At 39.9% G+C, this 22,326-nt stretch overlaps 1 long non-coding RNA gene and 1 other non-coding gene across 2 annotated transcripts in view; both read right to left on the reverse strand.

Annotated features, from left to right (window-relative positions):
* Positions 1 to 22,326, reverse strand: part of LOC122699796 — a 239,690-nt gene that overhangs the window by 41,428 nt on the left and 175,936 nt on the right. The window lies entirely within an intron of this gene.
* On the reverse strand, positions 384 to 487 carry LOC122701125. Its single transcript, XR_006342973.1, has one exon. It is a non-coding gene; the product is annotated as a U6 spliceosomal RNA (small nuclear RNA).

Below are 22,326 nucleotides of genomic sequence, written 5' to 3' on the forward strand. Positions count from 1 at the left end.
TCCCAGGCACAATTACAGTCTAGATATCTGGTTCCTCTTTTAAGCCAAGGGCTGTCGCAGAAACTTCATGGCTTCTGAAAAAAAAGAAGGTAGATGGAGATCTTAGTTTCAGCTTCATCAGGATACAACTAAGTATGGCAATGACCCTGAGTTCACAACCTGTGAACTTAAATTCAATTGAGAAAAATCGTCCAGAAAAGTAAATCTGGAAAAAAAAAAATTCACTGATGCATAACTGTCTTCTCATTTGGAACAAGGCATTTGAGAGACTTTGGCTTCCTGTATGATTTAGAAAACAGCAGTCAAGGCTGCCCCAATTTTCAGATCTTACGTATGATGCCTTTTTTTTTTTTTTACACAAACTATTAAATGTTTTATTGCAAAAATTTATGGAACGCTTCACGAATTTGCGTGTCATCCTTGCGCAGGGGCCATGCTAATCTTCTCTGTAACGTATGATGCCTTTTTTATTTAACAGATTTATTAAAAAAGCAAAAGCAGTAAGATGTAATGAAGACAAGTTTAGTTTTATGTCCTAAACGTTAGTATAAAATTTGCTCAGTGGGACCAGTTCTTACCCTGTTCTTAAATAAAACTCAGACAGATCCCATATGCACTCTTTGGTTCTAGAAAGCATTGCGGTTACTTTAAGCAGCAAGTTTTCAATTTGAAATCTGAAATGTCCAATCCAGTGGAATAAGTCTTCTAGTTTCATTCAAAACTAAATCTCTCCTCCTCCAGATGGAGTCTTTGGAAGAGAGGAAGCAGGAGATGGAAGGTCTAGGTCTTTCCTTTCTACCCCATCTTATGATGTGAACCTGTCCTCTCTCAACGGTAATTATAGTTTCTCATACACCAAGTTCAAACAGAGGAGAGGCAAGGGGAATGAGCAGGGTCTATCTCACCTGACTGGCACTATAGAAAGACAAGCTTTACCCAAAAGGAGTTAAAGTTGATGTTTTCTTTCTGAGGACTTTGCTTTGGGCACTTGGAGAACCTCTCCACTGCTAGTAGTCTCCTGTCTACAGTTCCACTGACCTGGGTAAACATACTCTTTCCTTCTTCCTTGGCCCCAAGGAACCTGGAAGTCCAGTTTCCTCTTCTCTGCTCAGACATGCTTGCCCCGTCTAAGCAGACATGTGAACAGCTACCTAAAGACGTCCCTCCACCTCCCAGGGAGGTGACCAACATCTTGTGCAAAAGACTCTAGTACTTTCAGGCTCAATTTTGTATTCAGGAGTATATGGAATTTCCCCCTTGCTATTGTGAACACATTTTTCATTAATTTAATCCACATCCCTATCCTTATGGCTTTCAAATTAGTACCCCAGAGCTTCTGTCTAAGCTGCATATGCTATTGTCACCTTTCTGCTGGACATCACTACAATAAAGCTGTCATCTTACACTGTTCTTACCTATATTCCCTGACTCAGAATCTCAGATAAAATATGTGTAAATCAAACTCTATCAACTCCAGAGATAGCCATGAGGGGGGCTATTGTGGTTACCTTGAGGATTTGCCATCTGCAGACCCCCAACTGACCAACAGTCAGAGCTCTGTGCTCTCAGCTCCACGGCTGCACGTGTGGAGTTGTAGCCCTCCTCACAGGCTGCCCCAAACCAATGACTGAACACGACAAGGCTAGGAGGAGAGGATTTTTCTCAGAAACACAGGATTCTTCTGCAGAAGACTAACTCTAGAACTCCCTGACAGTCTTGGGAGCTTTCCTTAGAAAGTGGAAAGTTGTGAATGACAGTCTGATGGCTTTCTCAGCCTTGCTTCCTATTTCCTCTCACAAACAAAATTTGCCTGTTTAATTGCATCCTGAGGTCTGCTTCTCAGGAGACCTAACAAGTTTCTCACTCACACCCCTGTGCCCTTTCCCTTTCCTTCTGACTATCTGAAAGACTCAACGTGCAGCCAGTCCCCTAGTGGTTGCAGTTAGTCTGGTCAATGAGTTGTGATTGGAAATGACATGTGTCACCTCCAGGCCAGAATATTTACTTGCTGGAGTAAGTAGCACTCTCTTTCCTTCTGCCACAGCAACTGCCAGCTTTTTAGACAGTGGCTGATGTGCTGAATGAGGAAAATATGCAGCAAAACCCTCAGCCAGGCCAAAATGGTCACATGACAATGTAAAGCCATGAAACTTTGGTATTTTAATTCAATGAGATTTAAAGATCAACATTAACACAACATAACTTAGGTCACCCTGACTGATAAACTCCTGTTCCCTAATTTTCTTCCTCCTCCTGTGCTGTCTCTCTTGATAAAAGGCACTCTCAGGCACTCAGGCCTGTCATTTTTATTACATTCCTCTCCCCGTGACTCTCACCAATCACTAGATTCTATCGATTAATTCTCTGAAAGGGTTCCAACAGCTGTATGATTTTTTCTTTTTTAATTTCCAAAGTAGCTCTCACTGTGATTCTCATCATCTACTGCCAACTATAAAATTATATTCACATCTGGTCTCTGGCTCTCCATTCACTCCTTTGCGTAGCTAATCTTTCCTTTTGGCACAATGACGTGCTTTGCATATATGGACAGGTCATCCAACTACTCAAACTCTCACTGTTTTGCTACTGAGGCAGGAAAGACAGGGCCAGGCCCGAGGAAAGCCTCCTCAGATACAGGCATTAGGCAGAAGGCAAAGCCACCTCCTTGCCTTGTACTTAATGAGGCCCTGACACAGGAAGGAGTGGCATCTAACACAGAAACTGCAGCGTCTGAGCAAGAAATTCTGACCATGAAAACCATGGACATACACAACAAAGATGCACAGGTCGCTGATGATCCTGGATGGCCGTCCATGTGTGGTGCTCAGCTGGTAAGGGAAAACAGCTTAGAGCACATGTAAGATGGTTTCAGGGGACAAATGTGGAAGACTGGGAGCTGATGCAACCAAGCACAATCCAGGATACACATCAACCCTCCCCTCAGTGAATATTCCACCCCCGGTCAAAAAGACCCTATTCATTCAAAGAGCTAAAAATAAGATTAAAAAAAGGGGATCAACAACCCTACAGGGTGCTCCTCACTCACCAGGATACCCACACTCTTCTCTGCCTGTCCTCTTACTTTTGCCCTGAATAAATTGCTTCTTTGTTGTTTTTGCTCCTCAGTGTGTATGTCTGTCTGCTTCCTTTGTGTTCCTTACTCAAATTCTTTTTGGACACTTTTCCTTTGTGTTCCTTACTCAAATTCTTTTTGGACACTTTGAACAACAGCCTGGACTTTCGAAAAAGCTTTCCCCATATCACTACTGCTAATTAAAAATTCAAATTCCTTGGTAAAGCTTTCAATACTATATCCCCAAACTAACTCCTCAATGTTGTCTGGCACTCAGCTTTACAATCTCATATATTTCAGACAGCTTCTTCAATGAAGGATTCGACTTTCAGGAAAAACTGAATAGTGATCACAATCTTAAAAAATTTTTAGGTTTTTTTTTTTTTTAAGTAAAAATAATTAAGTTTTTTTAAAATAAAAAATTAAAAAACATTTTTTTTTCACAATTAAGAAATAAATTCCACAAGTGCTAAGAGCTATAAACTCCCCAAAATACTATGTATGGGACTGATTAGATTCAGTCATCCATGGGGAAAAAGCCTTCAGGTTCTTTTCTTTAAGACTCAAGCCAAATGAATGATAATTTCACTTGTTAAATTATATTATAAAGCAGTTACAGGAAACCTCCAAACTAGTGATCCAAGGCTCTTTCATCTCAAGACACCCCAACTGCATGTATTTTCTTTACAAGAACTCCCAAATGGAATATTTAAAAATTTCTACCCCTCATTCTGTTTATAAGATTTTCTAGAACTATACAGTATTTAAGACGATGGCAACTCATTATAAGTGACTATGAACTAAGATCCCTCCCTTGTCATTCAGTTACACACATATATACTAAACAGCAAACACAAGAACAATGTCTTTTCACATTTGTATCCTAAGCAAATAGTATCCTGTACTGAATGGCCAATAAATAAATGCTAGTTATTGCTAAGCTTTGGGAACACAACATGAATTACTCATAAAGACCTTCAAATCTTTGGGGAAAAACAGTGAAATAAGCATCAAATGAAAATACAAGCACTGTACTATGCATTTGAATCATGAGAAACCAGCAAGGTTTAAAGCTAACGTTTCATTTGAACAAGGGAACATGGGAAAAAGCATCGCAGAGTGAGAAATCAGTATAGGCAGTACAAGGAGATACAGAATTATCTGACAGGAATGGGAAACAGAAAATACAACAGAATGCTAGATCAGAATACAGAGTGGAGTACCAGGAAATTTAGCTGGAGAGGTAAATTGTGGTCATATTATACAGAGACTTGAAAACCAAATTAAAAGAGTTTGAACTTAATTTTTTAGGCAACTGATTGAATACTGTAGTAAAATAGTTAACCTAATATATTCTAGAAAGGTAATTCTGAGAGGTTACATTTCTGTAACAACAATATGTTCATTGTTCATTCCCTTAAAGGTACCTGGATTACACTGCACTCAACCTAAAGGTCCCTGAATGGCATTGTACGAACGAGTAGAAAAATGCATTTTTATTACATAGTCCTGTTTGGCATGCAATCTGGTTGCCTTTGAGTTAAATATTTTTATGTAAGTTAATAATAGCCAAATGATCTTACTTCTATTCAACAGGTTTATGAGTCATTTAAAATGATTAAGGACTAAGGAACCATAAAATTGTCCTGACGGATTAAATAGTTCAAGGATAATGGTTATTGCTTTATCAACAGTTTTCCCATTGATATGTCATTTCTCTGCTCAGCAATGTTCTCTCAAGGCCAAAGCCATTTCTTTTGGGTTGTTGAGTACCAGTGTCCTCCATTCTTGGCAGTCTTGGTTGCTTGCTTCACTGTGATGAGCCCAAGTGTTCATAAGGCTTTCCAGATTAATATGCTGTGGCATTACAGCAAAGAAGGTCCCTTCATAAATACAGTTATGCAATAAGAGTTAGTTTTTAGAACTGCTTTCTGTTCCAAAGGTTAAAAGCTGATTGTACTGCTTTGATGCCCCTGAGACATACAATAAGCTTTACTATCAAGCTGGTATGGCTTTATAAGTATAACATATGTCTTGTTATATAGCAACTGAAATACTATAAAAAATTTGAAAAGATGGAATTGATGAACAAAAGTTACATCTCTCATTCAACATATCTACAGACAAAGAAAAGAGAATGCTAGCTGGTAAGGGGAATCTACTATAGTTTCTTAGACCTGGAAATCATTAATCACAGGATACATTAATTATGATCTAACTTCATAAGAAAATGGGTCAAATTCCACAAAGACACAATGAACCAAAAACCTCAAAACCCATGTATCTTTTCTACCTTTATGATCTTTCTAATAGGTAAGTATAATGTTAAAAAGAACAATACCATTTTATAAGAACCACATATGATTTGAAGGATAAAATAGTATAAACCAATTCAAAGCCTCTCAATCACTGTGGCATTTAGTTTAGCAGAGAGGTTAAGGGAGCATTAATTAATTGTTTAATCATTGCAAAAGGACATATACTGGGATGGAAGAAATTGTGGCAGCGTTTCAGTAAAAGACACATTAATAATGACTGCTTCAATATCTCTTCCTCTAAAGGAACAAGACTGCCATTTTAACACCACATAGGTTTATTATGATCACATGCAATTCTATTCTTGTGTCTCAAAATGAAAGTACTCCTTAGTTTTGCCATTTGAACTCATGGAAACTGTAGAATAATATACACAACTTTACCCCAATAAGTTTGAAAAAAAAAACTAAGAAAATCATACATTTTGCTGATAAAATTATAAGGAGAAACAAATATATTCACAGTTATAGGACATTTCTCATTACTGATGGTAAAGCACACTTTCATCAGTAACTGACATATTAAGAAAAAAGTCAAGAATAAATATAAAATTTGCATATAATAAAATTGATTGAGTGGACATGTATACTATAAAATAAAGATTTTTTTCAAGCACACACAGAACATTTAGAGAAATACCAATGCCGGGTCAGAAGGCATATTTCAGCAAATTTCAATGCAGTGAAGTCATACATATTTCATATATGTGTTCTCTGACCAAAGTGTAATTAAATTAGGAATAAAAAAACAAAGAAAGGTACAGTAAAAGAGAGAAAACAAAGGCCATACATTTGGAAATGAAGAAGCAGACTGCTAAACACTCCCCTTTGCTGGATTGAAACCAGTGGGGCATAAGACAGTGGGAAACTAAGACTTTGCTCTTGAAGAGCACACACAAAGACTTGTTTGCTCCTGGTTCCAGAAGCAGCAGACTGAAGACTGCATGGTGCTCTGGCTGCCTGCCGGGATGCCCCAGCATGCCCCTAGCCTACACCAGGTTCAGGCTTCAGCTTCTCCAGCTCCTGCCCTGCTCTCCACCAAGGTGGCAAACACCATCATGCTGGGGAGATGACAAAGCTTACATTAAGCCACTGCTCCAGGCATTCTGGCCCTGGCCCCTCTCCAGCCAAAGCAACAAACATTACCAGGTTGCATGAGAAGCTGTAGCTTAGGCTCCAGCCCCTCCAGCTCTAACCTTGCTCCCTGCCAAGGCCATGACATCCACCATCACAGGTGGTAAGTCCCAGCTAGAACTGGGCACTAGCTCTAGCCCTTAGGCTCCAGCCCTACTCCCTGCCAAGGCAATGGCGGCCAGTGCACTCTGAGGGAAGACTCAGCCTGTGCTTGCTTTAGACCGAGCTCTCCCATCAAAGCCACTGGGCACATACAGACTGCACAAAGACACTCCCACACAAGGGTGTACACTCAAGACTGGGGGGGTAACAGGTTTTCTAATTTCACAGAGGCAGAGAGGTAAAACAAAATGAGAAAACATGAATATTTTTTCAAATGAAAGAACAAAATAAGACTGCAGGAACAAACCCTAATGAAACAGAAATAACTAATTGGACTGATAAAGAATTCAAAGTAATGGTCATAAAAATGCTCACAGAACTTGGAAGAAAATGGTGAGAACATCAAAGAACTAAAATATATTAAAAATGAACCAGAGCTGACGAATACAACAATGAAATGAAAAATACACTAGAAGGAATTAACAACAGATTATATAATACAGAAAAATATGAGATATATAAAGACAGGATAGTGGAAATCACCAAATCAGAATAGCAAAAAGAAAAGAAAAACTAAATGAGGATAGTTTCAGGGACCTCTAGGAAAACATCAACCATACTAAAATTCACATTATAGGGGTCTCAGAAGAAGAAGAGAGAAAGAAAGAGGCAGAAAATGTATTTGATGAAATGATGGCTAAAACATCACCTCATTTGAAGAAAGCAGATATTCTGATTCAGGAAGCATCAGTTCAGCTCAGTTCAGTCACTCAGTCGTGTCCGACTCTTTGCGACCCCATGAATCGCAGCATGCCAGGCCTCCCTGTCCATCACCAACTCCCAGAGTTTACCCAAACTCATGTCCATCGAGTCAGTGATGCCATCCAGCCATCTCATCCTCTGTTGTCCCCTTCTCCTCCTGCCCCCAATCCCTCCCAGCATCAGGGTCTTTTCAAATGAGTACATTCTTCCCATCAGGTGGCCAAAGTATTGGAGTTTCAGCTTCAGAGTCAGTCCTTCCAATGAACACCCAGGACTGATCTCCTTTAGGATGGACTGGTTGGATCTCCTTGCAGTCCAAGGGACTCTCAAGAGTCTTCTCCAACACTACAGTTCAAAAGCATCAATGTTTCGGCGCTCAGCTTTCTTCACAGTCCAACTCTCACATCCATACATGACCACTGGAGAAACCATAGCCTTGACTAGACGGACCTTTGTTGGCAAAGTAATGTCTCTGCTTTTTAATATGCTGTCTAGGTTGGTCGTAACTTTCCTTCCAAGGAGTAAGCGTCTTTTAATTTCATGGCTGCAATCACCATCTGCAGTGATTTTGGAGCTCAAAAAAAATAAAGTCTGACACTGTTTCCACTGTTTCCCCATCTATTTCCCATGAAGTGATGGGACCAGATGCCATGATCTTCGTTTTCTGAATGTTGAGCTTTAAGCCAACTTTTTCACTCTTCTCTTTCACTTTCATCAAGAGGCTTTTTAGTTCCTCTTCACTTTCTGCCATAAGGGTGGTGTCATCTTCATATCTGAGGTTATTGATATTTCTCCCAGCAATCTTGATTCCAGCTTGTGGAATTCTGGGCTTCATCCAGCCCAGCATTTCTCATGATGTACTCTGCATATAAGTTAAATAAGCAGGGTGACAATATACAGCCTTGACCTACTCATTTTCCTATTTGGAACCAGCCTGTTGTTCCATGCCCAGTTCTAACTGTTGCTTCCTGACCTGCATATAGGTTTCTCAAGAGGCAGGTCAGGTGGTCTGGTATGCCAATCTCTTTCAGAATTTTCCACAGTTTATTGTGATCCACACAGTCAAAGGCTTTGACATAGTCAATAAAGCAGAAATAGATGTTTTTCTGGAACTCTCTTGCTTTAGATATTTACAATTGTTATGTCTTCCTCTTGGATTGATCCTTTGATCATTATGTAGTGTCCTTCCTTATCTCTAGTAATCTTCTTTATTTTAAGGTCTATTTTGTCTGATCTGAGGATTGCTACTCCAGCTTTCTTTTGCTTCCCATTTGCATGGAATATATTTTTTCATCCTCTCAGTCTGTAAGTGTCTTTAGGTCTGAGGTGGGTTTCTTGTAGACAGCTTATATATGGGTCTTGTTTTTGTATTCATTCAGCCGGTCTGTGTCTTTTGGTTGGAGCATTTAATCCACTTATATTTAAAGTAATTATTGATATATATCTTCCTAATTCCATTTTCTTAATTGTTTGGGGTTGGTTTTGTAGATCTTTTTTCTTCTCTTTTATTTCTTGACTATGTAAGTCCCTTTAACATTTGTTGTGAAGCTGGTTTGGTGGTACTTAATTCTCTTAACTTTTGCTTTTCTGAAAAGCTTTTTATCTCTCCATCAATTTTGAATGAGATCCTTGCCGGGTACAATAATCTTGGTTGTAGACTTTTCCCTTTCAGTACTTTAAATATATCCTGCCATTCCCTTCTGGCCTGCAGAGCTTCTGCTGAGAGATCAGCTGTTAAACATATGGTGTTTCCTTGTATGTTACTTTTGGCTTTTCCCTTGCTGCTTTTAACATTCTTTCTTTGTGTTTAGTCTATGTTAGTTTGATTAGTATGTGTTGTGGTGTGTTTTCCCTTGGGCTTATCCTGTATGGGACTCTTTTTACCTCTTGGGCTTGACTGACTATTTCCTTTTCTATGTTGGGGAAATTTTCAACTATGATCTCTGCAAAAGTTTTCTGAGACTCTTTCTTTTTCTCTTCTTCTTCTGGGACCCCTATAATTTGAATGTTGGTGCATTTAATATTGTTTCAGAGGTCTCTGAGACTATCCTCAGTTCTTTTCATCCTTTTTACTTTATTCTGCTCTTCAGAAGTTATTTCTACCATTATATCTTCCAGTTCACTGATTCGTTCTTTTGCTTCAGATATTCTGATACTGATTCCTTCTAGAGTATTTTTAATTTCAGTAATTGCATTGTCTGTCTCTGTATGTTTACTCCTTACTTCTTCTAGGTCTTTGTTAATTGATTCTTGCATTTTTTCCATTCTGTTTTCAAGGTTTTTTTTGATAATCTTTACTATCATTATTCTGAATTCTTTTTCAGGGAGTTTGCCTATTTCCTCTTCATTTATTTGGAGTTCTGTGTTTCTGATTTGTTCCTTCATTTGTGTAGTATTTCTCTGCCTTTTCATTATTTTTTTTAAACTTATTGTGTTTGAGGTCTCCTTTTCCCAAGCTTCAAGATTGAATCCTTTCTTCCTTTTTATTTCTGCACTCCTAAGGTTGGTCCAGTGGTTTGTGAAATCTTCATTTAGGTTGAGATTTGTGCTGAGTTTTTTTTTTTTGTTGTTGTTAGTGTGTTTGTTTTTCCTCTGATGGGCAAGGCTGAGTGAGGTGGTAATCCTGTCTGCTGATGACTGTGTTTGTATCTTTGTTTTGTTTGCTGTTTAGATGAAGTGTCCTGCACAGGGTGCCTCTGGTGGTTGGATGATGCTGGGTCTTGTATTCAAGTGGTTTCCTTTGAGTGAGTTCTCACTATTTGGTACTCCTTAGGGTTAATTCTTTGATAGTCTAGGGTCTTGGAGTCAGTGCTCCCACTCCAAAGGCTCAGGGCTTGATCTCAAGTCAGGAACAAAGAATCCACAAGTGGTCTGTTATGGCATTAAGTGAGATGAAAACAAACACCCAAAAGCGAGACACCAAAGATGAACCCCAGACAAATGACAGTTACAAATCAGGCAAATAATAATTAAAATAATGGAATATATGTGTGTGTGTGTATATATATATACACACATATATATACACACATTCCATTATTTTGTGTGTATATTTTGTGTGTCTATATATACATACACACACACCCATAAGCAAAATCAAAACAGTCCAATAAAAATAAAGTAACTGGTAAACAAAGGAAATCAAAAATTATATTTACCAGTTAAGAACAAAACTAACTAAAGCACAAACTGGAAACCAAAACTAAAGCAAGGTGCCAAGTGGGGAATAAAGCAATGAAAATAAAACTAACAAATATGTTGAGAGGAAAGGAAAGAAAGAAAAGAAAGAAAGAATAGACACGCAAAGTTAAAACAGAGGTAGATAAAGAAGTTTTATGGATATTAAAAATTAACTGCAAGGGGAAAAGAACAGTAGAAGAAGCAAACAAAGGAATAAATGTAGAAAAATAATAACAGGTTTAAAGAATTAAAAATCAAAATCAAAAAAGGGAGGGAAAGAAAAGGAAATCTCCACAGAACTGCAAGAGCCCAATGTAGAGGCAGAGGTTTATAACAACAACAAAAAATGTGACTGAGGAAAAAAAATAGCTCAAAAGCTTAATTAAATTTCACAGCGCCAATAAAATTTGACAACTACAATAGAGGGGGGCAAAAAAGGGGAAAAAAATCCAAAAGAATCTACAGAACAAGTAAAAACATTAGAATAAAGGTTTTTCTTGAGTCACTGCTGTCAGAGTCCTTTCCCTCGCTGGGAGTCACAGTCCACCCCACCTCCCTGGGATGCCCTCCAACTCTGTGCTGATCTCCGGACCTGCCGTGGGGGCAGCTCAGACTCTAACCGGGTTCTATTCCTGTATGTTCTTGCCTCCAATGTCCACAGCTATCAGAACTAGTGCGTTTTCTTTTGCGGGAGCTCTCAATGACCCTTTATATATTCCACAGACACAGAGTCTGCCTAGTTGATCACGTGGATTTAATCTGCAGCTTGTACGGCTGGTGGGAAGGTTTTGGGTCTTCTTCTTTAGCCACACTGCCTCTGGGTTTAAGTTGTGGTTTTATTTCCACCTCTGCATGTGGGTCATCCACTGGGGTTTGCTCCTGAGGCTGCTCTGGAGGACTTGGGTTTGCCTCGTGAGGGCTAGCTGTGGAGGTGGTGCAGCTGCTTGGGCCGCAGGGGTTCTGGCAGCACCAGGTACTCGGGAGTTGGTGGCCAGGACAGCAGGAAGTATAGTGCTCTAGAAGGGGATGGCAAACGGTAGTGGCCAATATGCTCCAGTATTCCTGCCTGGAGAAACCCCCTGACAGACAAGCCTTGCAGGCCACAGACTACAGGGCCACAAAGAGTTGGACACAACTGAAGCGACCCTATGCGCATAGATGCAAGACTTCTTTTGCCTGTGGCAGCCCTGCCCCAGTGAGAGTTGAGCGTGAAGGTGGTGCAGCTGCTTGGCCTATGGGGACCCTGGCGGCGCCAAGTGTGCAGGGACACGGACTGCCTCTGCCGCAGGAGTTATGGCCCTATCAGAGTCTTTTTTCGAGCCTCTTGTAGCTGGCGGTCAGAAGGCCTCCTTGGCCAGTCTTTCTCTGTAGCTCCGCCCGTTCAGGCACTAGAGGGCTCCCTTGCCTGGGGTCTTCCTTGTTGCTGGGAGCGTCAGGCACATAGAGGGGCCCCACTGGCCGGGGTCCTACTCTGTAGTTCAGCGTGTCATGTGTTTGATGGGCCAGTCTCTCTATTGTTCAGCTGCTGATGCTGGCATGTGTGGTGAGAAAGGCTATGGTGACGGCTCTACCTGCTATGTGAGACTCAGCAGTATCGCCTTGCTTCCATGGCTGCCCTGCTTTCCTCCGCAGGCAGTTCCCACCACGATCTCCTCACATCCCCTCAATCCCTCTCTCCGCAGTCAACAGCAGCCCTTGCCCTGGGATTGCTCCACAATTCCTAAATTCCAGCTCCCAGCAGCTGCACCTTCCAGGGGACCTGTGTCCATGTCTGGGGTATGCATGTCTATGGCAAGGACCGTCTGATTCTCATTCCATTTAGGCTGTCACAGATCAGCTGTTTCACTCTCAGCCTTGACTGAGACAGACTCAGTCAGTTGCCCCGATGTGGAGACTGGACCCCTGATTCAGTTCCCCCACCTGCTGAGGACAGTCCAGTCCTACTAACACTCCTATTTCTCCCCCTAGTTCCTTCTTCTACCGAGTTTTGTGTGATTGTATATACTCTTTTCCATTGGTCAGGTACTCCTGTCCGCTCTCAGCTGATGTTCTGCATGCACTTCTGAGTCTGAGGTTGTATTCCTGATGTATCTGTGGAGAGCATGTATTCCACGCCCACATTACTCCTCCTCCATCTCGTTCTCTTAATCCACATCCTTTTAAACCACCCTCTTGTTTATCTATCTTCAAAACACTCAATTTCATTGAACCATTGCTTTCCTGCCAGGATGCAATGACGAAATAGGGATTATTCTCAGATGGAAAAGAATCTGCCTACAATGCAGGGGACCTGGATTGGATCCCTTGGAGGAGGAAATGGCAACCCACCCCAGTAGTCTTGCCTGAAGAATTCCATGGACAGGAGGAGCCTGTTCGGCTACTGTCCAAGGGGTCACAAAGAGTTGGACACAACTGAGTGACTTTCACTCACTCAAGGTTGACTTACTTCCCTAAGGTCTATCAGTGCATTCATACACATCACCACAACCAAGGAAGAATATCAAAATATCAGTAGATGCAGAAAAACATTTTCTCAGTATCAATTCTAATATGTCATATAATATATATATTTAATAAATTAAAAAATAAAAAACTTATTTTGTTAGATAAAGGATATCTATTAAAAGATCTACAGAGAATATCATTCAAAACAGTGATGTTGAAAGCTTTCCCTCTAAACTGGGAATGACACAAATATGCTCAAAATCATCATTGTACTGGTAGTCCCAGTTAATTTAATAAGGCAGGAAAAAATCAAATGTAAAAGAATTAGAAAGAAATATGACTGTTATTATTTATAAGCAATTCAATTGGGCATGTAGAGAACTACCTAGTAAAGATGGTAGGGTAGGAAGATCCTAAGCTCATCTCCTTCTATGGGCACACCAAAATTACAACTATTTAGAAAGTAGCTATTTATTAAAATGACCTGAAGACTAGCAGAAAGAATCATCTACAACTAAAGACAGAAAGAAGGAATCACAACAGGCAGAATAGGAGGTGCAGAGACACAGCCCTCCTATTGTGGATGACGCACAAATGGGAGAATAATGACAATTGCAGAAGTTATTTCCATAGGAGTGAGGGGTTCAAGTCCCACATGGGGTTCACCCCAACCTGGGGTTCCTGGTTTGGGAAGACAAGCTCCCTAGAACTTTTGGCTATGAAGTTTAGCAGAGCTTACTTTCGGCAGAGCCAGAGAGAGGTGGAGACTCTATAGAGCACACAAACTCTCACATGCTCCAGGAACCAGGGAAGAAGCAGTAATTTGAAAGGAGTCTGGGTTAGACCCACTTGTTGATCTTGGAAAGTCACCTGGAAAGTCAGGAGGCAACTGTGATTTACCATCTGGACATAGACACTGGCAGCAGCTCTTTGGGGAGCATTTTCTACCACAAGGACACTGGTCCTGACAAGCGCCATTTTGGAATCCTACGCTAGCTTCTTAGTGCCAGAACCTGGCCTTACCTGCCAGCCTGTCAGCATCAGTACTGGGATGACAGACCAAGCAGCCAGTGAGGCAGGGACGCAGCCCCCCAGCAGGCTGGCTGCTTTAGTACCCTCTGACCCCTCAGTTTTCCCGGGACCTAACTGTCCACCAGAGGGCTCAGGGCCTGGTCCCACCCACCAGTGCACCAGCACTGGCCTCAGGACCCCTGGGCTCTGAAGTCAGCAGTTGGGACTTGTCCCCGCCCACCAACAGGCTGACAACTCTGGTGCCCCAGGAGCCCTGCAAGCTAATGATCTCAGGACTCGGCTGTGTCAGAGTTCAGCTTGCCCATCAGGAGACGGCTCCAGCTTTAGGACCCTCAGTGTGCTGTTATCACAGACCCTGGGACATGGCTCCACCCAGCAGTGAGCCAGCATTAGTCCTAGGACCCTGTGGGCCCCAGCCCAGTCCACCAGGGGGAGGACACCATGCCTAAGATTCCCTGGGCCCTGGTCAAGCAGGCTGACACCAGGCCCAGAATCCTCCAGGGTTACAGTTCAGTCCACAAATAGGCCAAAACCAGCTTGGAGACCTTGAGCTCCTCAGCAAGGCACAATGGGATCCAGTCTCACTTATTAAAAAGTCTACAAATAACAAATTTTGAAAAGGATATGCAGAAAAAAGGAATCCTTGTATACTGTTGGTGGGAATGTAAACTGGTGCAGCCATTATGGAAAACAGTATGCAGATTCCTCAGAAAACTAAAAATAGAACTACCATATGATTCAACAATTCCATGTCTGGGTATTTATTTGAAGAAAATGAAAACACCTATTTGAAAAGATATATGCACCCCTGTGTTCACTGCAGCATTATTTACAGCAGAAATGGAAGCAGCCTTGTCCATCAAGAGATAAACGGATAAAATAGGTATGGTATATGTATAAAGTGGAATATTATCCATAAACACAATGAAATCTTGCAATTTGTGAAAACATGGATAGATCTAGAGGGTATAAGTGAAATAAGTCAGACAGAGAAGGACAAATTTTATATTTTCACTTATACAAGGAATCTAAAAAACAAAATGAATAAACATAACACAAGAGAAAGAATCATAGATACAGAGAGTAAACAGATGGTTTCCTGAGGGGAAAGGGGAAGGAGAGAAATAGATGAGGGAGATTAACAGGTACAAACTTTCAGGTGCAAAATAAATGACTCATGGATATAAAACGTTCAGTGGACATAGTACATTTATAGTATAGTCAATAACTAGGTAGTATCTTTGTATGGTGATAGATGGAAACTAGACTTATTGTGGTGAATCATTTTGAAATGTATAGAAATACTGAATCACCATGTCACATAAAAAGAACTAATAGAATATGATAGGTATATCATACCTGAAAAACAAAAAAACAAACACATTAAAAAAAAGAGAACAGACTTGTGGTTATCAGATGTGGGGGTTTGGAAGAGTGAGAACTGAATGAAGTACAAACTTCCAGTTATAAGATAAATGAGAACTAGATATGTAATGGACACCGTGATAAACACAAGCAGTACCGCTGTACATTATACACTAAGCTGTGAAAGACGGTAAATCCTGAGTTCTTATCACAAGGATAAAATATTTTTTCTAGTTAAGCTTGTATCTATACAAGATGATGGATGTTAACTAAATGTATTGTGCTAATCATAATATGTAAGTCAAATCATATGCTGTACTTTGTAAACTTATACAGAGCTGTATGTCAACTACAACTCAGTGCAACCAGAAGAAAAAAAAGAAAAAATAAATATTTGAAGAAAATTGTACATGCAAAAATTAAAAAAGAAGCTAAAGTTAAATCATTAGAATTAATAAGTGGTGACAAATTATTAGAATTATCAAGCGATTCTAGGAAAAATGTCAATTTACAAAGTCAACTGCATCTCTTTATATAAGCAATAAACATTAGAAAATAAACAATTTAAATGAATTTATTCAAAACAGCTACAAACATTCAGATACCAAGGAATAAAACTAAGTACAAATCCCCACAGAAAATTGTAAAATTGGAGAATTTTTGATGCTTAAATAATAGGTAAACAAAATGAAACTGACAAGTCCAGAATATTAAGACTTATGATTACATAGAAATGTGGTTTATGATAGAGATAACACTAGAAGATAGTGGGAAAGTTATGAACTGGTCAATAAATTAAGTCTGGGCAACTACCATTTTGAAAAATAAAATGTTTACTGTTTCCTTTGTTACTCCATTTACCAAATTAAATTCCAGGAAGATTAAAGTCCTAAATTTGTATTTATTTTTTATTGGAGTATAATTGACATATAATATCACTTTCAGATATACAAAATAATGATTCAAATATATACTAAATATGTATTTGTATATATTGCAGAATGATCACCACAATAGGTCTAGTTACTATAACATCTGTTACCATATGTAGTTATAGATTTTTTTCCTGTGATGAAAACTTGTATGATTTACTCTCTGAGCAGGAAAGAAAGTCTCAAACATGTTCAAAAGCAAAAACTAGAAAATTAAAAATTTACAAAGGGAACTACTGACACATTTAAATTCAATAAAATTTAAAACTTCTGAAGGGTGAAAAGCAAATGACTCGTGAAATATGAGTAATAAAGTGGGAAGAAATGTTTTAAACATATAAAGTAGACAATATCCCCTAGGATCATTTAAGAACAAACACAATACAAACAATGGAGTATGGTAAAGAATACAAACATATGACTCATAAAAATGTAGATACTAGTGTTCAGTGAATACATGTAAAGATATTTGACTCCAGTGACACTGGGGGAAATGCACATTTCGGCTGAACTAATTTCTCTACTGTCTGAATAACTGACTCCGAGGACTGCCCAGGCAACCTGCAATAAACCAAAGGGCACAACTCTGTGAACTGAACATTTTCACACTATACACTCTCAGACTCGGCCAACGAATCTGAGCAGTGTCCCAAGCACCTTACAGCCACAAACATATTTCGAAGAGGAAGTATCCTGAAGATAAGTGGCTCACAAGCTAGGCCTGCCCCAGTACTCTAACCATGTGCACACAGCAAAGATGCGTCTACAGTAGTCAGAACCTTCACTGAAACCTTCACTGCAAAGCCCTCAGAGACCCTCGTGAAAACCAAAGAAATGCTCCTTGCCTTTCAACCTGCAGTCTAGACTTCTAAGAATTTTCAGATATTCAGAAAAAATCAACAAAGCTTGGTGGGAATTAAGGGCACTAGAATTGCGAAATCTAAATTATAAGAAAATTATAAGAAAATTAATATCACAATTAAGCAGACATAATAGACTCTGTTTCCAGCACTGACAGCTACTGGTCAGCGCTGCTGTGGGCCCTGCCCCCAGGCAACTGTCAGTGAGGGACAAGTGGGGAAGAGAGTCAGTCAAGGGTCGGTGGTGTGGTACTCATCAGGTGGAGAGTGAGGTAAGAGGCAGATTCAGGTCTTCTCCTGGAGGCCCTCCAGCTTATCCAGCCTTGGGTCAGGCAGGTGAGCTTGAGGACCCCAGGAACAGACTGGGGACTACATCCTGCAGGGCTCCAGAGACCTCACCAAGACTGCCCACTGGCTGGGCCCAGGGCTTGAGGCAGTGGTGAACCTCTCCCCTATCCCTGTCTCTGAGACCTACTAGCAGTGGCTGGCTGTCTGGGTCACAGTCTGTGAGACCTGGTCTCCCCATCTCCTGGGCTGCCTGAGGAGACTGAAGACCAGTTAGGAAGGATGCCTGGTTCTCAGGGATGACAGCTGGGCAGGATGTGGGAACCTGGCCTGAAGGAGCTGCCAACTGAGATCTGCCTCCTCTTAGCCAGGACTGGGACCTTGGAGGGTAAAAGTTGTGCTTTGGGACTTTGCTCTTTCTTGTCAGGACAGAGAATAATATTCATTTGGTAGAGATTTATAGGAACATTGCTACCTGACCATCAACTGACCTCAAGAACAAAGGATCTGACAGTGAGGAGAAGTCTGCAACAACTAACCATGCCCATCCTTCACCTTTTGCCTTTAAAGAGACTAGAAAAAGAAAAGCAAGAAGGCAAGTGTTTGTCTGAGATGGCCTTACAAATAGCTAAGAAAAGAAAAGACATGAAAGGCAAAGAAGAAAGGGAAAGATATACCCAACTGAGTGCAGAGTTCCAGAGATAGCAAGGAGAGATAAGAAAGGCTTCTTAGGTGAACAACACAAAGAAATAGGAGAAAACAATAGAATGGGAAAGACTAGAGATCTCTTTAAGAAAACTGGAGGTACCAAGGGAAGATTTCATACAAGATAGGTACAATAAAGGACCAAAATGGCAAAGACCTAACAAGAGCAGAAGAAATTAAGAAAAGCTGACAAGAATACACAGAAGAACTGTACAACAAAAAAGTTCTCAGTGATCCAGATAACCATGATGGTGTGGTCCTTCAACTAGAGCCAGACATCCTGGAGTGTGAAGACAAGTGGGCATTAGGAAGCATTACTACCAACAAAACTAGTGGAGGTGATGGAATTCCAGGTGAGCTATTTCAAATTCTAAAAGATGATTGCTGTTAAAGTGTTGCACTAATTATGCCAGCAAATTTGGAAAACTCAGCAGTGGCCACAAGACTGGAAGAAGTCAGTTTTCATTTCAATCCCAAAGAACAGCCATGCCAAAGAATGTTCAAATTACCATACAATTGTACTCATTTCACATGCCAGCAAGATTATGCTTAAAATCCTTCAAGCTATGTTTCAACAGTATTTGAACCAAGGACTTCCAGACGTACAAGGTGGATTTAGAAAAGGAAGAGGAACCAGAGATCAAAGAGTTGGACACAACTTAGCAACTAAACAACAATAGAGAAAAACAGGACAAAAGTTTTTGTTGTCGTTCAGTTGTTAAGCTGTGTCCTACTCCTTCAGACCCCATGGACTATAGCAAACCAGGTTTCCCTGTCCCTCACCATGTCCCGGAGTTTGCCCAAGTTCATGTGTATTGAATTGGTGATGCCACCCAACAATCTCATCCTATGTTGCCCTCTTCTTCTGCCTTCAATCTTTCCTAGCATGAGGGTCTTTTCCGATGATTACGCTCTTCACATCAGGTGGCCAAAGTATTGGAGCATCAGCTTCAGCATCAGTCCTTCCAAAGAGTATTCAGGGTTGATTTCCTTTAAGATTGACTGGCTTGATATCCTTGCCTTCCAAGGGACTCTCAAGAGTCTTCTCCAGAACCACAGTTCGAAAGCATCAACTCTTTGGCGCTCAGCTTTCTTTACTGTCCAGCTCTCACGTCCGTATATGACTACTGGAAAGACCACAGCCTTGAATATATGGGCCCTTGTCAGCAAAGTGATGTCTTTGCTTTTTAACACACTGTTTAGGTTTGTTATAACTTTCCTGCCAAGAAGAAAGCATCTTCTAATTTTGTGGCTGCAGTCACCATCCACAGTGATTTTAGAGTCCAAGAAGAGGAAATCTCTCACCGCTTCTACCTTATCCCCTTCTATTTGCCATGAAGTGATGGGACTAGATGCCATGATCTTAGTTTTTTTAATACTGAGTTTCAAGCCAGCTTTTTCACTCTTCTCCTTCACTCTCACCAAGAGGTTCTTTAGTTCTTTGCTTTCTTCCATTAGAATGGTATTATTTGCATATCTGAGGTTATTGATATTTCTCCCGGGAATCTTGATTCCAGTTTGTAACTCATTCAGCTCAGCATTTCACATGATGTTCTCTTGGAATAAATCAATAAACAGCCTTGTCATACTCCTTTTTCAATCTTGAACCAGTCAGTTGTTCCATACAGAGTTCTAACTGCTGCTTCTTGACCTGCATACAGGTTTCTCAGGACATAGGTAAGATGGTCTGGTATTCCCATCTCTTCAAGGGTTTTCCACAATTTGTTTATGATCCACACAGTCAAAGGCTTTAGCACAGTCAGTGAAACTGAGGTAGATGTTTCTCTGGTATTTCCTTGTTTTTTCTATGATTCAGTGAATGTTGGCAATGTGTTCTCTTGTTCCTCTGCCTTTTGTAAACCCAGCTTGAACATTTGGAAGGTCTCAGTTCACATAATACTGAAGCCTAGCCTGGAGGATTTTGAGCATAACCATACTAGCATGAAAGATGAGTGAAACTGTCCAGTAGTTTGAAGGACTACTGTCCTTCTTGGGAATTGGGATAAGGATTGCTCTTCTCCAGTCCCGTGGCCACTGCTGGGTTTCCAAATTTGCTGAGATACTGAGTGCAGCACTTTAATAGCATCATTTTTTAGGATTTCAAATAGCTCAGCTGGAATTCCATCAGCTCCACTAGCTTTACTGGCAGTGGTGCTTCCTGAGGCCCACTTGACTTCACACTCCAGAATGTCTGGCGCTGAGTGAGAGACTACACCATCGTGGTTATCCAGATCATTAAAATCTTATTTGTACAGTTTTTCAGTTTACTCTTTCCATCTCTTCTAGATCTCTTCTACTTCTATTAGGGCTTTACCATTTCTGTCCTTTATTGTGTCCATATTTGGATGAAATGTTCTTTAGACAGTTCCAATTTTCTAAATAAATATAATTAATACCCTCAGAGAGGCTTTCTTGTCCATGATAACAGAAACCTGCTCTAAAATACTGCTGTGCAGAGATTAAATATATATACAATTTTTATTAATACATACTTGTACATTATTTATTTCATATCACTTAAATATAAATACATATTTATATACAAACATTATATAATATAAATATATGTAATATATGTGAAATATTTAATGTATGTAGATATACATACATATACCCATAGGTTCACAAATGAGTGCTGAAATTTGAAAACATACAATAATGAGTTAAAAATAAGAAGAAACTTAAATAAAATATGATTTGGTGAGATGGCAGATTGAACAAAAGGATTTATTTAAGAAAATAAATGGCAAAATAGTAAAAAATGGAAAATACAAAGAAAATTTAACTGGCACAGATATGTACAAATATGCCCACTGTATCACTGTTGTAACAGTGAAAAGTTACAGATATTCTAAATGTCCTTTATCTGGTGAATAGTTAAGTAATTTATGATGCATCCAAATATATGAAAGAGTATAACCTAATATTTATTAAATATAATATATTGCATATATTAAAATATTGTGCTCTCATTCTTATCAATTATTTTGTGTGGATTTCTTTGTATATGCCAAATAGTCAAAGCTATGGTTTTTCCAGTAGTATGTATGGATGTGAGAGTTGGACCACAAGGAAGGCTGAGATTCGGAGAAGTGATGCTTCTGAATTGTGGTGCTGGAGAAGACTCTTGAGAGTCCTTTGGAAGGCAAGAAGATCAAACCAGTCAATCCCAAGTGAAATCAATCTTGGATATTCATTGGAGGGACTGATGCTGAAGCTGAAACTCTAATACTTTGACCCCCTGATGTGAAGAGCTGACTCAATGGAAAAGACCCTGATGCTGGGAAAGACTGAAGACAGGAGGAAAAGGGGACAACAGAGGACGAGATGGTTGGATGGCATCACTGACTAAACAGACATGAGTTTGAGTGAATTCCAGGAGAGGGTGAAGGATAGGGAAGCCTAGCATGCTCTCGTCCATGGGGTTGCAAATAGTCGGACATGACTGAGCGACTGAACAACATCAACTGCATATTTGCTCATGACAATGCACACACAAATGTGTTGCATTTCATGGCAGCTTGGGAAAAAAGAAATGAGGGAAAAACACAAAAGAATATCTTACAAAACATCATAGTTGGTTATATCTGAGGGAAGATAGTGTGGATAGTTTCAGCTTTTCTCTATTTTTTTCCACTTTTTTTCTACACTAAGTATGTTGATTTTGGTAATTAAGAAAAAAGCAGCAAATGGATATGTATAAAGGATGGAGTTAGCTAAGAGAAACTTTATGTATCTCTTGAAGAGCTGGGTAGCCAGAATGGCTTTGGAGACTGATGATTTCTTTTAGGATTTTTCCCTTTGTTTGCTTGCCCTTTTCCATTTATCTTTTTGTTGATTTTCAACATCAAAACTATTTCATATTGAAAGAATTTATAAACAGAGATAGAATTTTAAAGACACCTATTTACTTTGTTTTCTTTAATGAATTCACATTGATTGCCAGTGTGCCAGCTTGATTACCATCCCCCCAGGCACAGGAAGACAGCATTCCTTTCTGTCTTGAAAGTCAGAAAGTCAATATGCTATCTAAAGCTAATACTTTTCACAACTGTTTTAATTTAATATTTAAAATCATAGTTGCTAGTCTGAACTTTTATCATGTAAGTGTCTTCTTCCCCTCCCCCCACCCCCCC

The sequence above is a fragment of the Cervus elaphus genome, chromosome 9 (assembly GCF_910594005.1).
Source record: "Cervus elaphus chromosome 9, mCerEla1.1, whole genome shotgun sequence".
NCBI lineage: Eukaryota > Metazoa > Chordata > Mammalia > Artiodactyla > Cervidae > Cervus > Cervus elaphus.